Source organism: Pipistrellus hanaki (assembly GCF_964339955.1).
Source record: "Pipistrellus hanaki genome assembly, chromosome: 3".
Lineage (NCBI taxonomy): Eukaryota > Metazoa > Chordata > Mammalia > Chiroptera > Vespertilionidae > Pipistrellus > Pipistrellus hanaki.
Window position 1 is genome coordinate 89,584,255 of NC_140505.1, and position 15,102 is coordinate 89,599,356.

At 43.2% G+C, this 15,102-nt stretch overlaps 1 protein-coding gene across 2 annotated transcripts in view; it reads left to right on the forward strand.

The window, feature by feature from the left end:
- Window positions 1-538: 538 nt before the first annotated feature.
- The window catches only part of LOC311620280 (tigger transposable element-derived protein 1-like), an 87,722-nt gene continuing 73,158 nt past the window's right edge, over window positions 539-15,102 (forward strand). For both annotated transcript variants that reach the window (XM_084879580.1, XM_084879582.1), the window contains exon 1: window positions 539-590. The gene's annotated coding sequence lies outside the window, so the exon portion shown is untranslated. The remainder of the gene's footprint in view (window positions 591-15,102) is intronic.

Here is a 15,102-nt window from a genome sequence, read left to right on the forward strand (position 1 = left end):
ACGCCCATATATCATGATCCCCAAGGACCACCAGGGAGCCAATGCAATTGCAGAAAGCCTGAATTCCATGCTAGCATGGGCTCTGCCCCACTCATGCCAACAGCATGACAGAAGAGAGGTCGAACTTCGACAGGTCAAGGGGTTTTATAGGGGTTTTATAGGGGTGGTGATGTCACTGCTTTGGCTGACCCTGATTGGTTGGGTGAGAGCTAGGGTCCAGTTACAAAATGGAGGATAGTTCCGCCCTGCCCCACAGTACAAAATGGAGTAAGGAGTTAGCCTCGGCCCACCTTGCCATCTCCTTCCCCCCTTGTCTTATGTGCATGAATCAAATCATTGACTCAGCCTCCTTCCTTTTAGGGTATTCGATGTTCTGTTATCTAGCCTGACTTAGCCCTGAACTTTCTCACTGACTAGTAATAACGTTCTTGACAACATGAATAAGAATCAGCATAAACAACAAATACAGTTACCAAGACCCTTAGTACCACAGTTCCTAACAGTATTGTCCTCACTAAAGTCCAGTTCCCCTCCTGCAGGCATCAAGTCTCCTCCTGGCCTGCGTGGAGCCCAGGCTGGGGATCTCACAGGTGAGGCCGCTAGTTGCCAGGATCCAGGCCATGCAGGAGCTGGGAGTCATGTAGTCAGGTCTGGGTGCCATCTACTTCAACAGCTGTGGGCATGCTAAGGATAACAGTGTAGCATCCCTTTGAGTCCTTGGGAAGTGAATTTATTTACCCACACTGAGTTCCCGGGCTACAGGGTCTGTGGTGGGCACTGGCAGTGCATCTGGAACAAGCAAACTGCAGAGCCTGTAAGGCACATGTGTCAAACACAAGGCCCGCGGGCCAAATCCAGCCCGCCAGGCCTTGCAATGTGGCCCGCACCGCGCTGTCATCACTGCACTCGGCTGTCAGTTTATGACATTGTCAGTTTATGACTGTTCAGTAAACCATTCGGCCCGCGATTTAGGCTGGATTTTAGATTTTGGCCCCTTCTCTGATTGAGTTCGACACCCCTACTGTAAGGACTTGAGCAAGGGAATGGTTACATGATCTCAGAAGGGGGGAACCCATCCCAGTAGGGGATACACCTGGCCCATTAGAGGGGGAAGGGCAGGGGGTTGGTCCAATTTTCACTGATTCTAGGACACATTTAGTTAAAGTCCTTTCCAGAGTCCTGCTCATGCCTGTCCTAAAGCTTGAGATTACTTTGAGAAACCTTGGCTACAAAGGTTGGGCTTTTATCTGATCCCATGACTACTGGCAGCCCGAATCTAGATACAATCTCCTAGAGCAATCTCCTGACCACTATAGAGGCAGTTTCTGTCCCCATGGGGTATACTTCAACCTAACCTGAAGTGTCTACAAAAATTAGACTTTAATCTCTGAAATCCACCTACCAATGCTCTCCTGGGGAAGTTCCCTGGGACCCGAATTCCCAGGGGGACCCCCTTACCTTGCTTAGGATTTACCTGTGTACAGACAGTACTTCTAGCAACTCTGCCTCACAGAAGTTCAGAAGTCTTGGTAATACCTAAGTGGGTAACCTGGTGTCACTGGGCAACTAACGTCTGACCTAGAGCCTCTGGGACCAACAGTCTGTCATCTGGAGGGTCCACCAATCATTTGGTCCTTCAATGGCTTGCTTCTGTTCAGCCAATTTCTTCCAACTGCAGTTGGTAACCCTCTTTCTCTGTGGATGACACAGTGTCTCCATCTAAGGGCCTGGATTAAGGCCAAAAGTTCAGGAACTGGCCGAAACCAGTTCGGCTCAGTGGTAGAGCTTCGGTCTGCGGACTGAAAGGTCCCGGGTTCGATTCAGGTAAAAGGGCATGTAGCTAGGTAGCGGGCACATCCACCTTCCCTCATAGGTTAGACAGTCTGTTCGATGATACTATGTCTCTGATTCTAAGAAATAGTTAATGGATGAGTTTATGCCTCTAATTTATGCATATCTCCAGTTTCTTAAGATAAAAAATGAAGTCATTGACTTAAAAACTTCTTATTTCTAATACCAAAAATTAGAGAGGCATAACTCACCCACTAAGTATTTCTTAGCAATATCTGACTAAATAATATTTTTAATTTTCATTTAATTCAAAGTAGGTTCTAATTTTCTTCATAAATATGTTTAAAAAGCAGTTTTCTTTTTAAGAAATTAAAATAATAAGACAATATCTATTTATACATGGAGTGACTGTTTCTTGTTCTCTTTGTTCTGTTGTGCAGATCCACATTTCCATCTGCTATATTTTTTCCTAAAATGTATTTTAGTGAAAATCTGCTAATAATTAATTGCCCGAATTTCTGTCTGTAAAAAAATCTTTTTTTAACTTTTTTTTAAAATATATATTTTATTGATTTTTTACAGAGAGGGAGAGAGATAGAGAGGTAGAAACGTCGATGAGAGAGAAACTTCGACCAGCCGCCTCCTCCACACCCCCTACCGGGGATGTGCCTGCAACCAAGGTACATGCCCCTGACCGGAATCAAACCTGGGACCCTTCAGTCCACAGACCAATGCTCTACCGCTGAGCCAAACCAGTTTCAGCTACCTTTGTTTTTTGAAATATATATTTGCTGGATGTGCAATTCTAGGTTGACAATTTTTAAATTTATTTTTATTTTTCTTATTTGTCTTGTTTCTTATTTTTTGTGTAATATATCTTTTTTTTTCCTTTTTTATTGCTGGTATTTTTTATCACAGGTTTTTAAAAATTTGCTTATGATGTGCATTGGGGGAATCTTCCTTGTGTTTATTATTCCTAGAGAGTGCTGGGTTTCATATATCTATTGTTTTAGAAGTTTCAACTTTTAGTCATCAATGATTTCTTCTGTCTCTTCATATCTGAGATTCAAAATACATAAACATTAGGCTGCTTTTAAGCTGCCATAGAGATCACTGTTGCTCTTTTTATTTATTTTTTATTTTTTTGTTCTGTTTGCTTTATTTATGTGTTCTGGATGCTGGATATTTTATATTTCTATGAATATTCTTGAACTGAGTTCTAGGATATAGTGAAGTTACTGGTAACAGTTTGATCTATTGAGGTCTTTTAAGATTTGTTTGGGAGGGCTAGATATGTGTATAGTCTAGTTTCTTCTTAGTAATATTCTCTATGCCCAATGAATTATGAGTTTTCTAACCCGACTAGTGGGAAAAGGTGCTATATCAAGTCCTGTGTGAATGTGAAGTACTATACCCTCTAATCTTTTCTGGTAGTTCTTTCTCTTGTCTAACATTTTCCTCAAATGCCTGTGTTGATCAGTACTCTTCAGAATACTGAAAGGGGTCCTTGGCAGTTATCTGGAATTCTCTCGGGTCCCCTCTTCTGTAAACTCTAGCCTTCTGAGTCTCCCTCTACACTCATCTCCATAGCACATCCTCCATGAATTGGCCAGGTTTCAGTTGGATTCTCTATCCATGCTCTTCCGCCTGAATAGTTTCTCAGAACTAAATGTTGAGACATAGAACTTATCTCATTTGTTTTCTATCCCCAGAAATTACTCTTATTTGTTGCCAGAAGTCTGAAATCTGGAAAAATATTCTTTAGATAGTTTTTCAGTTGTTTTTATTGTGTAATTGTTTCAGTTAAGGAGAATAAATCTGCTCTGACATTCCATTTTTCCAGCAAGTACAAGATACTCTCTCATTTAATTTACATTACTCCATTTCATAATCATGAGTTGTAGCTTTAAAAAGGAGAAGCCAACAGAAAAAATGCTAATCGTAAGAAGAGCCACATGGAAAAATGTTGATGAATGCACACAGATTTATCGTAAGTACAGAAAAAGAATTCAAGATGAAATAATATCGTAGAGCTAGTATTACTGCTATACACTGTGCAAATGCACTCACACATAAATCAATGAGAAACTGTCAGAAAGAAAATGGTGGTGAATTTTATTTATTGAGATGCTTTTTATATTTGTCTGAACAGATATTTTATCTATAAACACTGAAAAAGAATTTCTTAAAATATTAAGCACTTACTTTTGTTATAATTAAGCTCATTGTCCTCACTTCTACTGGGTCTTTGGAAGGCCTGACATAACATCTGATAACTAATCACTGATGACATTTCTACACAATATGATAAAACTGGTATATTTTTAGCCAACCTAAGATTTCAAAACAATATTTGGAAAATTAGGTTCAATTAGTTAATGCATTTTCTAAACTTTTATAAAGTCTTACAAAAAGTTATAGAAGCACAGTAAATAGAAACACAAAGATAAAGGGTAATTATGGAACTTCATCAAAGATAAACAATTTCATAATTACAACTTTCAAGTAATTGATAAGAACTTGAAAATATAATAAATATTTCATAAATAGCATCAATAAACAATGTGTAAGGATTTACCTCAATTAAAGGATTTTAATATGTACTTTTAAAATACAGTATTCTTAAAAAATTGTCCCAACTTAATTTGGTTAAATTAGGATTTGTTTATTAAGCTAAGGGTTAATTACATAAATCAATTTAGATATGTTTTTTCATATGGCAGAATAATAAAGTATTCTGGTTAACAATTGAAAACCACTAATTTATCCTGCTCTAGATTTCAATTACATTTTTTCTATAGTACATTATATACCATCAATACTTGATTTCAAATATTTAAGCCATAATTTCTATTTGATTCTCTTTTACCACAATAAAATGATCATCACTTTCATCCTTTAGATTGATGATGTCCTTGTACAAAGCCATCAAAGATAGCAAGCAACCTATAAGAAACTTTCATGTAGGGGAGGGTGAAAATAAGGGGGAGAGATCAACCAAAGGACTTGTATGCTTGCATATAAGCCTAACCAATGGACACAGACACCAGGGGCTGAGGGCATGAGTGGAGTTGTGGGGGGCAATGGAAGAAAAGAACACATATATAATATCTTAATTAATAAAGAAAAAAAAATTTAAAGAAACTTTCATAACTATATTGTTATCTCCCTGGATCAAAAGCTGTTTTTTTTCTGTAATTAGTAAGGTTTTTAATGATATGGAAAATTAATTTAGTAGTAACTTGCAACACTAACTGGAAAACAGATGCACAATGTTTTATATAGGTTGACCTCAACAATGTTAAACAGTTGAAAACTATTAACAATAGTCATATCTTATATATAAAGAGCTAATATGCAAATGGTCATCACGCCCACATGCCCTCAAGCCCCTGTGCCGGGGTTTGGGGGACCTGAGGCTGCACCAGGATTGGAGAACCTGCAGCCATGCCCCCACCCTGGCACCAGATTGGGGGACCTGAGGTCATGTTCCCCTCCTGGCAGGGCTTGACGGGGGACCTGAGGCTTTGCCCCCTGCCTTGTGGGGCTTGACAGGGGTATGGCCAGCATGTACCCCTACATCCTGGTTCATTTCAAGGTGTACAGGGGTAGGCAAGGTCATGACTCTGGGTCCAGTAGCAAGCCCCAGACTCTGACAAGAGGGAGATTTTCATATACATTTTACTAATTTTCTTTCATCTCTGACACTTCTATTATAGAAAAAGAGTAAATAGCAATATTAAAATATTTCCTCTAATTAATTCCCTTTTAATGTGCATGAATTTCGATCGATCCAAGATGGCTGCTCGGGTAGACACCTAACCGCAGCAGCACACAACAATTTCAATGGAATACAACTAAAATGTAGAGTGGACATCTCCCAGAGCTACAGGTAGTCGACTGACTGAAAATTCTACAACAAGAAGGAAAGAGAAAACCAGAAGGAAAATCAGAGGAGCTGAAAAAAAGCCTAAAGTACGGAGACATGCAGCGCGCTCACACGCGCGCGCGCGGAGAGGTGGCAGCCAGAGAGGAGGAGAGGGCTGGGTGCTGCCCGGTGTTCCCCAGCAGGAAGGAAATAAAACCCCCAGCCTGGGCTGAACCCCCGAACCAGCAGCGCTGAGCCCCAGTTATGGGCCAGACCCTGGGGACCCAGGCTCCAGCAGGGGGAGACAGGGCTGTGGGGCGGAATCCCAAGCGAGCAGGGAAAAGCAGGGCCCCCGGAGTCCCGTGCACATTGCACGCAGAGGACTGAATGTTGACTCTGATGCTGGATTACCCTAGCCGGAAGGAACAGGGCCTCCGGCGGCGCTGAGCCTCAGTCCGGACTGCTCTGAACCCCAGTTCTGGGCCAATCCCTGGGGACCCAGGCTCAAGCAGAGGGAGACGGGGCTGTGAGGTGGAGTCCTGGGAGAGCGGCGAAAGGCCGAGCCCCCGGAGTCGCGCACATTGCTTGCAAGGGAAGAAATGTTGACTCTGATGCGGGATTGCCCTGGAGGGAAGGAAACAGGAGGCCCGGCTGTGTTGGGCCCCAATTTCGACTGCCCTGAACCCCAGTCCTGGACCAGACCCTGGGGACCCAGGCTTGAGCAGGGGGAGATGGGGCTGTGAGGCGGAATCCCAGGGGAGTGGCGAAAAGCGGAGCCCCCAGAGTCGCGAGCACTGCGCGCAGAGGACAGTCTGTTGACTCTGATCCTAGACTCCCCTAGCAGGAAGGAGAAAAAAAAAAGCTCCAGACTGCAGGAATGCGACAGGGAGCAGGAGCCCCTGCCGGACACCGGCCAGCTGGGCGCCAGCAAGGAACCGGGCGATGGGGCCACCAGGGGAGGGGGTGCCCCTGAGTCTTCGACCTCTGAGCGCAGGCAACGGAGCCAAGGCCGTGGGCTGCTTCCTGGGTGGCGCCGACCCCGGCAACAGGCTGGAGCATCGCGGGAGCCCGCGGAGAACAAAGGGGTGCCACAGGCCAACCTGCTGAGCTTCCAGGACAAGGAGGAAGAAACCAAAGAAGTTCTCAATGTGAAGAAATCAAGTGAGAGCAAAAGATAGTAAAATTACTTAAGAAAGAATACAAAGAAGATCTTGAAAAATCAAAGACTAAGTCAGAACTCAACTCACCAGCCAACATTGCAACATATATGCATTAAAAAAAAAAAAAAGGACAGAATGTTGGAACAGCGGCAGCCAGGCCTAGAGTGCCCAGGCACAAGGCAGTGGCAACCAGGCCCGGAGCAGCAACAGCCAGGCCCCAGAGCAGCAGCAGCCAGAACCAGAGCAACAACAGCCAGCACTGGAGCAGCCAGACCTGGGGCAGTGGCAGCCAGGCCTGAGGCGGAGGCAGCCAAGCCCAGGGTGGCCAGTCCAGGAACACCCAGACACGGAGTTGCCGGGCCCGGAGAAGCCGGGCCCAGAGCAGCCGGGTTGGGAGCAGCCAGGCCCAGAACAGCAGTAGCCAAGCCCGGAGCATCCAGACCGGGAGCGGCCAGACTTGGAGCAGCCGGGCCCGGGGCAGCCAGGCCCACAGCAGCAGGGTCGGCTGCGGCCAGGCCCGGAGCAGCAGCTGCCAGGCTGGGAGCGGCCAGGTCCGGAGCAGCCGGATCTGGTGCGGCCAGGCCCGGAGCAGCATCTGCCAGGCTGGGAGCGGCCAGGCCTGGAGCAGCCGGGTCTGGTGCGGCCAGGCCCAAAGCAGTGGTTGCCAGGCTGGGAGCAGCCAGGCCCAGAACAGCAATAGCCAAGCCTGGAGCAACCAGGCTGGGAGCGGCCAGACTTGGAGCGGCCGGGCCCGGGGCAGCCGGGCCCAGAGCAGCCGGGTCGGTTGCGGCCAGGCCCGGAGCAGCAGCTGCCAGGCTGGGAGCGGCCAGGCCCGGAGCAGCCAGGTCGGGTGCGGCCAGGCCCGGAGCAGCAGCTGCCAGGCTGGGAGCGGCCAGGTCCAGAGAAGCCGGATCTGGTGCGGCCAGGCCCGGAGCAGCAGCTGCCAGGCTGGGAGCGGCCAGGCCCGGATCAGCCGGGTCTTGTGCGGCCAGGCCCGGAGCAGCAGCTGCCAGGCTGGGAGCGGCCAGGCCCGGAACAGCGGCTGCCAGGCTGGGAGCGGCCAGGCCCGGAGCGGCCGGGCCCGGAGCAGCTGGGCCCAGAGCAGCCGGGTTGGGTGTGGCCAGGCCCGGAGCAGCAGCAGCCAAGTCCAGAGCAACTAGGTCGGGAGCAGCAGTGATCAGACCCGGAGCAGCTGGTTGTGGAACGAACCAGAGCAACAGAGGCCAGGCCTGGAGCAGCCAGGCCCAGAACAGCTTGCTCCTCGCCTGCCCCTGCCCCATGGCTGCCTCTCAGACATGGCTGGAAACTTTTGTGGGAACTTGAGGGTCTGCTGAATCAAGTGATGAAGGCTTAGATCTGGATGTGTTGAGTTAGTATAGGGCTGGGGTGTTGATCTGTGAGTGCCTTGGGTGGGGCCTGGATGAGGCTGGTTGACCTATTTGGAAATGTCTTTTGTGTGAAATGTATCATTGGGCATGTGGAGGTATTATTGATATGAGAAAATGCTAAGTAACTGATTTACTATCTGAAAAGGGATTTACTATCGGGGAAAGGGAGGGAGGAAGAGACTGAACATAAACTGCACCTATGGATGAGGACAATGGGGGATGGGGAGGGGGCGGAGGGTGGGGTGGGAACCTGATGGAGGGGGGGAGAAATGAGGAACCTTTGTAATAATATGAACAATAAAGATTGATTAAAAAAAAAAATAATGTGTATGAATTTCATGCACCGGACTATATATATATATATATAGTGTGTGTGTGTGTATTTGCCTTTCTGTATTTTTATATAATTACTGGATGCCCGTGCATGAAATTCATGCATGGAGGGGGCTTCCCACAGCCCAGCCTGCACACACTTCAATCGGGGACCCCTCAGAGGGATGTCCGTCTACCAGTTTAGGCCTGATCCCACAGGGTGGGATGATGCTGTGGGCACCATCATGTTTGAGAGCAGGGCAGTCAATGAGCTTGGGTACCACCATCTTTGTAATGGCATAGGGGTTAATCAGCATATTTCCTCTATTAGATAAGATGTTTAGTATTTCATTGTATAAATGTACCACACATTTTTATCCACTCATCAACCACTGGGGACTTAGACTGCTTCCAAATCATAGCTATTGTAAATAGGGTTGCTATAAACATAAGGGTATACCTCTTCTTTCTTATTTGGTGTTTAGGGATTCTTAGGATATATTCCTAGAAGAGGGATCACTGGGTCAAATGGCAGTTCAACATTTTTAAAAAAAAGTATATTTGTATAGATTTCAGAGTGGTAGAGAGATAAAAACATCAATCATGAGCAAAAATCACTGATTGGCTGCCTCCTGCATGCATCCCTCTGAGGACTGAGCCCATAGCCTGAGCATGTGCCCCTACCACCTGGTTCATAGTTCAATGTTCAACCACTGAGCAATGCCAGCCAGGTGGAGTTCACTTTTTAAGTTTTTGAGGAAACTCCATACTGTTTTCAACAGTGACTGTACCTGTCTACATTCCCACCAACAATATACTAGGGTTCCCTTTTCTCCACAACCTCAGAACCACTTCTCCTATTTTGAGTTGTTGATGGTAGCCATTCTTGCAGGTATAAGATGCAATGGTAAATAGTATTTTTGTTTTTCAGTTTCTCTTTATAGAGTTCATTATTGGTGTATACAAAAGCCATCAATATTTGAGTGTTAATTTTGTATCCTGCTACATTGCCAAATTCATTTACTAAATCTAGCAGTGTTTTGGTGGAATCTTTAGGGTTTTCTATATACACTATCATGTCATCTGCAAATAATGACAGTTTCACTCCTTTCTGATTTGAATGCCTTCTATTTATTATTATTGTCTGATTTCTATAGCTAGCACTTATGGTACTATATCAGACAGAAGTGGTGAAAGCAGACATATCTGTCTTATTCCTATTTTTAGGGTAAATCGTTTTAATTTTTTCTCATTGAGTATTGATGATTGCTGTTCGTTTGTGATATATGGCCTTTATTATATGGGTATATGGTCCCTCTATTCCCACTTTGCCAAGAGTTTTTATCTAAAATGGGTGTTGGATTTTATCAAATGCTTTTTCTGTATCTATTGATATGATCATGTGATATTTATCTGTGTGATCTATCATGTTTTATGATTTGTGCATATTGTACAAACTATGCATCCCTGGAATAAATCCCACTTGGTCATGGTGTATAATATTTAATATATTGCTGGATCCAATTTGATAATATTTTGTTGAGGATTTTAGCATCTATTTTCATCAAGGATATTGGCCTATAATTCTCTTGCTTTGTAGTATCTTTATCTGGTTTTGAGATTAGGATAATACTGGCCTCATAAAAAGAGCTTGGAAATGTGCCTTCCTCTTGGATTTTTTTGGAACAGTTTGAGGAGGATAAGCATTTCTTCTTTGAATGTTTTGTAAAATTCCCCTGTGAAGCCATCTGGTGCAGGGTTTTTGTTTCCTGGGAATGATTTGATTACTGCTTCTATTTCCTCAGTTGTCATTGGCCTATTTATGATTGATGATTCTTCCTGATTCTGTTTTGAGAAATCATATTTTTCTAGGAATTTTATACACGTTCTCCAGCTAGTTTGAATGTAATTGCTCATAATATTTTCTTACAACTCTTTGCTTCTCTTTGATGTCAGTTGTTATTCTCTGCTTTTGTTTCTGATTTTATTTATTTGGGTCCTCTCTCATTGTTTCTTGGTGAGTATGGCTAACAGTTCATCAATCTTGCCTATCTTTTCAAAGAACCAGCTCTTGGTTTCATTGATTTCTTGTATGGTATTTTTAGTCTCTGTGTCATTTATTTCTGCTCTAATCCTTAATATTTCCTTCCTTGTATTTGCCCTAAACTTTTCTTTTTGTTCTCTTTCTAATTCTTTAAGTTGTAGGGTAAAATAGTTTATTACTAATATTTCTTGTCTGAGGTAGGCTTGTGGTGCCATGAATTTCCATCTCAGACTGCTTGATATGATTTCAGTCTTCTTGAACTTGTGTAGATTTGTTTTGTGTCCTAATATGTGGTCCATCTTTGTGAGTAGTCCATGTACACTTGAGAAGAATGTATATTTTACAGCTTTAGGGGTGAAATGTCAATTAAATTTTTTGTCTGGAAGATCCATTCAGTGAAGTCAGCAGGGTGTTAAATTCCCCTATTATGACTGTATTGTTTTCAATCTCTCCTTTATTTATTTATTTATTTATTTATTTATTTTAAATATATTTTTTATTGATTTTTTTTTTTTACAGAGAGGAAGAGAGAGGGATAGAGAGAAACATCGATGAGAGAGAATCATTGATCAGCTGCCTCTTGCACACTCCATACTGGGGTTGTGCCCACAACCAAGGTACATGCCCTTGACAGGAATTGAACCCTGGACCTTTCAGTCCACAGGCTGATGCTCTATCCACTGAGCCAAGCCAGTTTCGGCTCAATCTCTCCTTTAAAGTCCTCTAGAAGTTTATATATATATTTAGATGCTCTTATATTGGATGTATATGTGTTTACCAGGTTATATCCTCTTATTGGATAGATCACTTTAGCATTATGTAGTGACCTTTATTGTCTCTTGTGATGGACTTCATTTTGAAGTCTATTTTGTCAAATATGAGTATTGCTTTTTTTAAATTTCCATTTGAATGGAATAATTTTTTTCCATGCCTTCATCCTCATCCCGTGTGAGTCTTTTGATCTGAGGTGGGTCTCTTGTAGATAGCATATAATTGGGTCATATTTTTGTTTCCATTCAGCTACCCTATTTTTTATTGGAGAATTTAATCCATTTACATTTAATGCTGTTATTGATAGGTACTTATGTATTGCTATTTTAATTCTGTATGCCTATGTTTCTCTTTTTTTCTCATTATAGATATCCCTTTAGCATTTCTTGCAGTGCTGGTTTGGTGGTGATAAACTCCATTAGCTCCTTTCGTTAACTTGGGAGCTGTTTATTTCACTATCTATTTTGAATGATAACCTTTCTGATATAGTAATCTGGTTTTGGGTCCTTGTGTCATGGATACTTTGTGCCATTCCCTTTTGTCCTGTAGAATTTCTGATGAAAAATATCAGCTGATAGCCTATGGGAACCCCTCTGTAGGTAACAAAATGCTTTTCTCTTGCTGCCTTTAGGACTCTCTCTCCTTGTCTTTAATTTTTGGCATTGTAATTATGATGTACCTGGGTATGGGCCTGTTCAGGTTCTTCTTACTGGGAACTCTCTGTGCTTCCTGGACTTGTGTTACTTTTTCTTCACCAGGTTAGGGAAGTTTTCTGCCACCATTTCTTTAAACATGTTCTCTATTGCTTCGTCACTTTTTTCTCCTTCTTTTCTTCATCAATACCAAGAATTGCTGCAGTATTGAAGGAAAAAGGTGGCGCAAAGAAGTACTAATGGGGTGGTCATAATAATCTGGCCACTCAGTGTATAAAAGAAGTCTTGAAAACACTTTATACACCCAGTTGAGATAAATATGGATTCAACATTTTATTTTTATAATCTTTTCTTCATTACTATTCTTATGATATTAAATTTTTTACCATAATTTCTCATTTAGATTACTTACAACATTATTAGCCTCTCACTTTCCCTAGTATTATTTCTGTATTATCAGATCTTTCAAAATTCCAAATACAATTATACCATTGCTTAAATTCATCCTTAAGCTTTCAGGATAAAGGCTGAACTCCTTACTTAAGCTATTCACAACAGTCTCTACCTCCTGAATATCTTCTATTTCATTATGCACCACTTCCCCAAACTACAATGACATCCTATATAATAAAAGGCTAATATGCAAATAAACCAAAGAGCAGAACAATTGGAACAACCAAACAACTGAACAACCTGTCCTTATGACATGCACTGACCACCAGGGGGTATGTGTGGGACATGGTGGGCATTGGCGGTGGGATGGTAGAGCAGGTGAATGGGTGCATCAGATCAAGGCATGGCAACAGTCACTGTCATCTGGGCGAGCCTCTGGTGTTTACTGAAAATTCTTTGCTCCTACATGAGGCGGTCCTGCCGGGCACTTGCATCTGCTGCAGGCGCGAGCCCCACTCACACCTGCTGCTAGCACTGGAGCCACCACTCACACCCACAGCCAGTACTGACCCCACTTGCACCCATAGCTGGCACTGGAGCTGCAGCTTGATCTCACTGCTGGTGCCTGGTGCTGGTTCCAATCGTTTGGTGCCATCAGTGGGTGTGAGCAGCAGCTGCTGGTCCTGATCACCCCTGAGGACTTCTCTATCTCCCCCTGCTCCTGAGGGTCAATTGGGGCAGCAAAAACCACTTGTACCTGCTGATAGTGTACAGCAGTTGGGGCTGGAGCCCTCAGCATGTGAGAGAGGGGGCAGCTTGAGCAGGGCTGTCAGGACCAGCCTGATGGTTGAACCAGGCTGAGGTAGGAAGGTGGGAATTGAGAAAAGAAAGAAAGACAGGAGAGTGGGATCAGGAGGGTCTGCAAGTCATGGACTGACTACACCAATTTTATTGACTGCGTAATGCCTTTTATATACAAATACTGAATGGGAAGTCAACAAAGAGGAATGTAGTCTCTGTTCCTCTTAATCTTTAAGATAAAGCAAGAAGCCAAATTCTTGGTAAATATTTATAGACTTCTAATAAGCTGTGAAAGGTCGCTCTCATTCTACTGATCTGCTGAGAATAGGAATGTGCCATCAAAACGAGTCAGATCAAAACAAGTTAGGGAACACTGTGTGGGAAGGGATTGAACCTTATCAGTCCCGTTGAGTGCAAGGACTCTGTCAGCTTTAGCCTGGTCTCCAACACAGGGCTGCCAGCAGACAGGCAACAAGGGGCCCTGGTAGGAGAAGCCAGGTGGGGGCATGGAGGATGGGCCAAGACCCACCCTTGTGCCTACCAAACCTCATATTACACAGTTGCTTTCAAGGTGTATGAATTCATGCACTGGGTCCCTGGTCTATATATATAAAATCCCAGCAACCATATGGTGAAACAACCAGAATACCTGGTCACTATGACACGCACTGACCAGGGGGCAGATACTCAATGCAGGAGCTGTCCCCTGGTATCAGTGTGCTCCCACAGCAGGATTGCCGCTCAGACCGAAGCCAGGCTCATGCTGGCGAGCACAGCAGCAGTGGTGGAAGACTCTCCTGCCTCTGTGGAAGCACTGAGTGGTGAGCCAGGCAGTAAGGAGCAAGCAGGAAGGCAGTAAGGAGCAGCAAGCCAAATAGTAAAGAGTGAGCAGGCAAGTGGTTAGGAGCAAGTAGGCAGTTAGGAGTGATGTGTCCCAGATTGTGAGAGGGTGCAGGCTGGGCTGAGGACCCCCCCGCCCCCATGAATATCATGCATCGGGCCTCTAGTATTCAATATATTCTGACTCTCTTTCATACTTTTGCATATGCTTAGAATACACATTTGCTTTTAATGTTTTCTGCAATAATCCCAATTCTCAAACCATACCCATAAGTACATACACTCTCATGCATAAAAAACCCTTGTATATCTAGCTTACATCCAGTCATCTTTCAACTTTGAACTCAAAAGTCACCTCTTCTGGTAAGCTTTTGTTATTCTGTTAGCTTGTTTTAGATCAAGCATAGCACTACTCCTATTATATCATATTATTGGTGTTCTTGTCAGAATTAGGAGAAAATAGAAGGTTCTTGAAGTTAAGAGCAAAGCACTACATGTTATGTAGTCAACTGTTCTTAACCTAGAATATAACAAAGAGCTGGAATGAACCCTGAAAGAGTAGTGAGAAAAGGAAAGAGGATTTATAATGTATAAACATTCCCAGCTGAACCTTAGTTTCAATATAACTTCTGTGATAGCTATTGATATGGGTGAACATACTTTCCTAAGAAGCAAAGGAAAAAATTACTTCATTGTTTTATCTGTGGTTCTGAAATCATTCCTAATTAAAAGAACCCGTTGTTTTTCTTAACAGAGCATATACTAAGAAGTGCAGATGTCAAATTTTGGCACATTAGTGATAAGCTTACCAAACAAAAATTTTAAATTCATTACTTGAACCAGATAGACGATTGGAGGAAAATAAAAAATAACATTTAATGATAACCATATTTTCTTGAAAATAGGCTGCATGTATTTTGAAGAAAAGTGCTATTTCTTATTGTTTCACTAATCACTACAAGTTTTGCCTTGGCATGTTTTTTTATTTTTTATTTTCCTATTAAAAATAAAAAGTTTAAAAGCTCTCTGCCTTCTAAAAGACAGCAAAATAACAAAAATATCCTTAGGAACAATCTTATGT